We start from the raw sequence: 7,389 nt of genomic DNA on the forward strand, positions 1-7,389 counted from the left end.
GCGAACAGTCACACATTTCATATCCGATGTGAATATATATGTAAACTACAACGTCGACGACGACGACTGCTGGTGACTAATGGAAAAATTCATATTAAATTGATAATATTGACAGAGAAAAGCCAAGCGAAAGCATTAACAAACGCGCACAGTGCTCCGTGAAATCATAAATCTATGAGTTATTAACGCAAACAAATTGAAAGCCTCGTTGGGTGTCAATTTTGGTGGGTGATTCACGACGACATGGCGACACTTTGGTAAAAGCCGTCTGTCACCACCGAAATCGCTGAAAAGCATTTGACAACTAATTTCTCGAGGTGTCGACACCTTGCAGAAACGTTTTCCTAACCTCCCCCAACCTCCCCCAAAAAAAAGAAAAGCCCCCGAACTATCCCTAAAAACCACCCATTCTCATTCTCCATCTGACATCGTCTCGCACTCGCACTAACTAAACGCACCGCAATCTAATTGTTGTAGGCAGCATCCACGGTTCTTTAATTGAACACATCAACACCAGCTAAAAATACGATAGATGTATATGCTCCGAGTAATCGATGATGGCTGGAGTGGAGTGGGTGGTGTTCTGTAGTTTGGTGGCATCGATTGGGCTGGGGATTGGGGGATGGGATGGGGAACTTGCAACATCTTCGCCGGAGGCTCCATCTCTTGGGCCCCGCACTTCAACACTGAACAAAACAAGTGATCAAAAAAGTTAAATTTAAATGTCCAGGGTTCAAAATCTCTTTTAAAAAAAAAATTCCAAAAATTATGATCCTTTTATTTTAGAATCGATCCTTTTTGGTTGAACTCTGATCTATACTATGAATACATTACTTCTCAATTTTAACTCACCGAGTTCAACTCCATACTAAAAAAATTTTTTTTTTTATCTTCCTTTTAAAAAAACTCTTTTTTTCTGATATTTATTAATCGATTTCGTTTGCTTGAATTTTGAGCCATACTGTAAAACTATTACTTCTCAACTTTAACTTAAACTTAAAATTTTTTTTTTAATTTCTTGTTTGCCTCTATATTAAATATATTAGTATTAATAATTGTATATAAAACTCTTTTGTTAAATAAGAAAAATTAAATTAAAAAAATAGGTTTGTTATTTTTTTTTTTTTATCTTTTGAAATCAGAATTAAAACTTCATTTTTGGAAAAAAAAATTGAAAATGAAATATGATCTATTTGTAGCCCTTAAAAGATTAGATTTTTTTCAAATAAAAATAGTATAGCACACTTTTTTTTCAGTGTATATTGAGAACGCTGGTGCAGGAAAATGTGGTGTGCAAGGAAATGTATGACAACGGAGGCATGAGGAGGATTTGGATTTGGATGTGGATGTGGATTTGTAGTTGGCTGTGGAGTTGGATTTGGATTTGGAGATGGGGTTGTGGATGGGGCTGGAGGATCCCTGATCCGGCCGTGCGTTGTGGTGAACGCAGTGCAATAAACTGTTATTTGATGGGAGTTTGGAGTCGTTGCAGTCCAGATGGTCGAAACTTTGTGCAATTTACTTATAGTCCACTGGCTGGCCCGTTTATCTTGCGATCCCGCACTGGAAAAATTAGAAAAGAGCTGGCATTTATTTATTTGGCACGTGACAAGTGTACAATATACTTTATTTTCGAGTTGAAAATTCCCTATTTTAGCTATACTTTACAATCAAATGTCGATTTTCTACGAGTCATTGTCCTTTCCTTTCTTTATGACTGCACGGGCACATGATCTGTGTTTAGTTGCCCATCGTTTGTTGTCACTTTTTTCATTTTTAAATGACAGCAAACGTAAACTTTTGTCGCTGGCGATGTAAACAAGCAGCCCAATATAAGAAAACAAATATCCGTATCTAAAAGTCACATTGTTGACTTTGTTGTTATTGTCGATGTCGTCGATGTGCTAAAACTGGAGTTGTGCTGCACTGAAAGAAATTTGTCATGGGTTCTAATGAATTTTAATAAAAATAAATTATAGATTTGTTTGTTAGGAAATGCTAGAACTGGAGTTGTATTAATAATATAATAACAATAAATCAATTATAATAATAGTTTTTAAAGAGGTATGTTCTTTGGGTATACATTTCTATTAATATCAACAAAAATTAGTTACTTCTCGAAACGTTATAGTTATGAAAGTATAATCTTGGGTAGGCTGCAATCGGAATCAGAATCGCAATCGCAATCCTATGCCCCGCTTCGGTAATCGATGCATAATAAATGGCATCACTGTCCCATCTGAGAGATCATTATCACCATAAAACTACCACTAAACGTCACTTTTTTTAAGATCAAAGTGTTGTTTGCGCGATTTAAGTATGCGCGCACGCATCTTCAATTAAAGGCATCGGGCCTGAATCTTTTTAGTTGGACCCGAAGTTGGAAATTAATCTGCGGCTGCGCTTTGCTGCATCGTAATTCCCCCAGAAAAAAGAAGAGGGGGGGGTCTCTGAAGAAACGGACCACCGAACCCGCACAGATTCTTCTGCTTTGGCTCTTCAGATCGGATCAGCTTGGCTAAGCTCCCACCGACGACAAATTAATTTGGCAGAGAAACTGCTGAAACCGAAACCGAACCGAAACCGAAACCGAAACTGAATCTGAATCTCAATTTGGAAAACAAAAAAGTATCTGAGGACCGCAACTGCACTGGTTGTTGTATCCCCCGTATGTGTTATCTAAATATTGTCATTGTCACAAATTTTTAAAAAGTTACGCTAATGGATTACACGATTTTCGCATTATCGCTTTGTTACCGCGCCGATCGCAATCGCATGCGATCTGAGTTGGTTCCACAGAGTCTTCGGAGCTTCGGATTCGGCACTGTGGAAGGCACTCTATAGAGAGTGCCCACCGTATAGCAGCAGAGCATCATCATCATCATCATCGGTAGCTGCATCTCAGCATGGCATTGTATGTAAAACTACTGCCGCAGGACAAGGACCGCCAGCACTTTGCGATATTTCTCTGCGCGGATGCGCGGATACGTGCCGAAAGCGAGATTAAGGGGGCCAACTTCAGTAACTTGAGTTAACTTGGCCAACTTGGCTTTGGGATTACAAGCAGGAAACGCTGCCGACTCGTTTCGGCTTTTAAAAAGTGCCCATGAGCATTATGCCAGACACTTTGTCTTTGACAGCCGGGCAGCCAGCTCTTGGCTTCGAAGATCCCCGATCCCCGATCCCCAAGCCCCGATCCCAATCCAGGGATCCCAGTTCTCAGTTCCCAGTCCCCAGTTGGAGGTGCGAATCCAGTCCTCTGTTATCAGCGGCAAAAACGAGGCTAAAAAGAAAACACAGCACGTTCCATTGTCGCTCCGCGTCGAGTCGAGTCGATCTAATCTGCAAATTGCGGCCTCTTTATCGGCTCAGTTGGGATTGGGATTGGGAATGGGAATGGGAATGGGATTGGGATTGGGACTGGGACTGGGATAGTTGGGTTTGGTTTTCGGATACGATACACGATCGTAAACTAGCGATGCCGATGCCCCCAATAGAACAGACACCATGTGTCATACAGTCTGCATAGTGGTCTCTGGAACTCAGTCACAAGTCTTAGCCTTCCCATTTTTCAAGCAAGGATGTTATTAGAACTTATTATAATGGTATTAAAATATCCTACTGACTTAGCATCATCTTTAAAACCATATATTAAGTTGAATATCATATTATAAATATTTTACATTATAATAATAATATTATATTATACATATTTCGATTAGCCTTGATAAAATATATTCAATAATACTTACTTTAAAGCTGTCATTAATATTATTAATTATTTGTAAGGATTAAAATCCTTATATGACAATATACCCATAGTTTTAAAATTGATAATTAAAAAAAATTGTGATTAAAATACTTTACTTGGTGTTAGGAAGAATATTATTAATCAAAGTAACTGAATTAATGGCCATATGACATCAGCTTTAATTATAAAAAGATACTGGATTTATATTAAGAAGTCAGGGAAGTCTTTAGGAAATCTGTTGTTAAATTCATAAAATGTTGTTGAACTGCAGATACTGCAGAAATTTCTCAAGGTAGCTATGAATCTTTTAAATAAATCCTTTCGAAATTTAAGCAAGTGTCATAAGGCCATAACCACATTATCGTAACTTTGTTGCTTATAACATTAGGAACCTAACATTTTTATGACTGTAGAGGGAAGTAATATACCTATATTATTCGGAATTCTTGATCATAAATTCAATATATTAATTTCACTTTAACCCTAAAAGCCTTTATACCCTTAAAAGGTAATATTTTTCCCTGTTCCAAGTAGCTTACTTTCTGCAGAGAATAGTTTGCATCACAAAAACGAAATAGATGGCTAATTTTTATGGGAATTCGAGTGGCAAATGCTGCTCAGGATGCCGCCATATGGACCGATCTGTCCAATATTGCCGTTTTATGCTAATGAAGTGCTCTAAGTATCCACGAAGGGGTTACGAAAACCTGGGGGTTGGCGGAGTGCGACTACTCCTTTGACTCGCCGATGCCTTTCCTGCTGCTAATCGGTTAAAAGCCAATTGAAAGCCACTGACATGAATCAATTGCTGGGTGGGGGAAACTGTTTAGGATGATTAAATTTGTGATAGAATTGATTTCGGTGAGGCTGGTTTTCTTTGTCGTCTGGTTATCTGCATGCAACCCAGGCCAAGTGCCACGCCCCCTTTCCGGGTGTAGCATTCAAAGATGAATAAACCCAGGGCCTACTCCACTTGAATGTTACAAAAAGTAAAAAAACAGAAGGGAAGATAGAAAGCCAGGAAATAAAAAAGGGAAAACATTCGCATAAAAAGCAAATACAACACGGGGTAAAAACACCAGTAATCACGTGTGTACATAGAGCGAAGGACAAGGATTGGGAAATGGGAGGGGATATGGATGGGTTTTGCAGGCCCCAGGATTTCCGGGGGTTACGGGCAATGGGTAATGGGTAATAGGGTGGTTAACGCCACATATACAAATAGGCATAAGGTCGTCGTTGTACATTTGTTTCTTTTTTGTGGTCAAATACTTTTGCATGTGTAAATGTTAATTCATTGATTTTTATAATGTGAATCCATCCATGGATCAGCATAATGCCTTCTGCTATGTGCCCTATCCCATACCCATGCCCAAAACCCATTCCCATAATTTTTGAGTGGCCGGTGGCTGTGCAAACAGTCGAAACAAGCCGCCCAACAGGCAAACAAACAAATAAACCCACTGGTTTGGGTATGCTTTTTTTTCAGAGGAGGGGGGTTAAGGACAAGAAGCATTTGGCTTTGATGTTCCTTACTTACTTACGTTTCATCACCAAAGTCGTTGTCAATAAAAGCAAGTTAATGGGTAAACACACGGATTCGGATTCGCAGGATTCACAGGATTCGGAGGATTCGGAGGATTCGAAGGATTCGGGGTCGCCAACGGTTGGACCTTAAATGGAAATGGGGATAAGCTGCAGGAGTCGACCTCCGCTGGAGTTCAGAGCCGCAAAACTAAAAAACCAAACTTCTGCCAAGAGAAACATTGTTGATGCGGTCGACAGTCAAATATTTGTGGCTTAAGCATTTTCCTTTGTACCGTCAGCTAATTTTCCTAAGCGGATGCCCGCGTTTTCCCACTCCCCCCTCCTTTTAGACCACGATTATTTCACAACTCGCAACTCCTCTTCAAATTTCCCCCTATATTTGCAGATCAAATGAATTTTATCAGCTTAGTGGCAATCCAGACAGTCGCTAGACGGTAGATTTTGTTGTCCAAGGAAAATGCTAAAAAAAAATATGATTGATTTTAGTTTATCCTTTCTCGAAGTTGTGACCGATTAAACAGTTGAATTTTAAGAAGGTGTCTTTAAGATGTATCGATGTTTATAATTCTTAAGCTTTGGCAACACCCGTTTATAGATCACGATTAACTAAGTAGTACCCATATTTTGCGGAGGATCAGTATACAGCGAATATGGCTTGATATATAAATCCCAAATCAAAAACCGAAATTCGGAAATATTTTTTAGGCTTAAACTATGTATTCTTACCTTTAAATAAAAAGTTTCTAGATTCCTACATGTACACAAACATATTTTTAAAATTTATTTTACAGCTAATACTTGATGTTTGTAATATTATCTCGGGATTGCCCATGTTTTAGGACCATGCCAAGCATATATCATATTATATCAAGCTGGATTCAAGGCATCCTCCTCCGCATTTCGTTACTCTTGAGGTCGCGTATGCGGTAGTTCGTTAGCCACTCCCACACACCGTTTTCACCACCCACTTTCGGTCCATTTCATTGCGGCTTCCGGCAGTTCAGTTCCAGGTAAGCCGAATACCAGGCGACCTTACCAACCTTACCAACCTCGGCAACCAACTTTGCCAACCCACCGACCACACTCACACTCACCTGGCCGGCAAGCTTAATGAAGCTTGTGTAATTGATTTTATGTTTGTTAAAAACGGCAGAAAAAGAAGCAACGCGCTTGCACTCGGTTTGCTTCGAAATTCATGGCATTCAATTTGAATTGAATCGCTCAAAAACAACATACATCCCAGTATACACACACACAGGGGCTGGGCAAAACAAAAAAAAAGCAAAACTTATTTTTTACTGGACTCTGGTCAAGCGAGAAGGCCCGCAGCGGTCAAAGTGCATGAAGTACCGGCCAACAGATGCAAAAATGAAAAACACAACTTAGGCCCATTCGTCTGGCGAGTGGTGGTGGAGAGGTACAGGTCCCACACCCTATGCCAACCAGACGCCCCCCCTTCACTCGGATCCAACTCGTTGATGGCCTCTCATTGAAAGCGTTATGAGCAGAAAAAAGCATTTGATACGGCCGATAGACCAACGAGATGGTTTTCGAATCCTAATCAATGTATTATGTGTAGCCCCACTCACAGCAATTGATTCAAGTTGTAAGAGCAACAAAAAAAACTACTTTGTTAAATATTTTTAAGTATTAAAAAGGAATACAAATGTTTCACATAGGAAATGAGATGAGATAAGATGAGATATAGCACTATACACTTTATGTGAGAGCTTATTAGCGATTAAGGCCTTATGACACTTTCTAGCTTTTTTCAACTAACTGACTGGATATTTTTTTAAAGGCATGGTCACCTTTAAATTACTTTATGACTTCATAAATTTGTTTATGTTTGGAGAAGAGATGAGATATATAACTATACAACACTTGATATGAGAGCTTACTACCGATTAAGGCCTTATGACACTTTCTAGCTTTTTTCAACTAACTGACTGGATATTTTTTTAAAGGCATGGTCACCTTTAAATTACTTTATAACTTCATAAATTTGTTTATGTTTGGAGAAGAGATGAGATATATAACTATACAACACTTTATATGAGAGCTTACTACCGATTAAGGCCTTATGACAC

Source organism: Drosophila subpulchrella, chromosome X, assembly GCF_014743375.2.
Source record: "Drosophila subpulchrella strain 33 F10 #4 breed RU33 chromosome X, RU_Dsub_v1.1 Primary Assembly, whole genome shotgun sequence".
NCBI classification, from domain to species: Eukaryota; Metazoa; Arthropoda; class Insecta; order Diptera; family Drosophilidae; genus Drosophila; species Drosophila subpulchrella.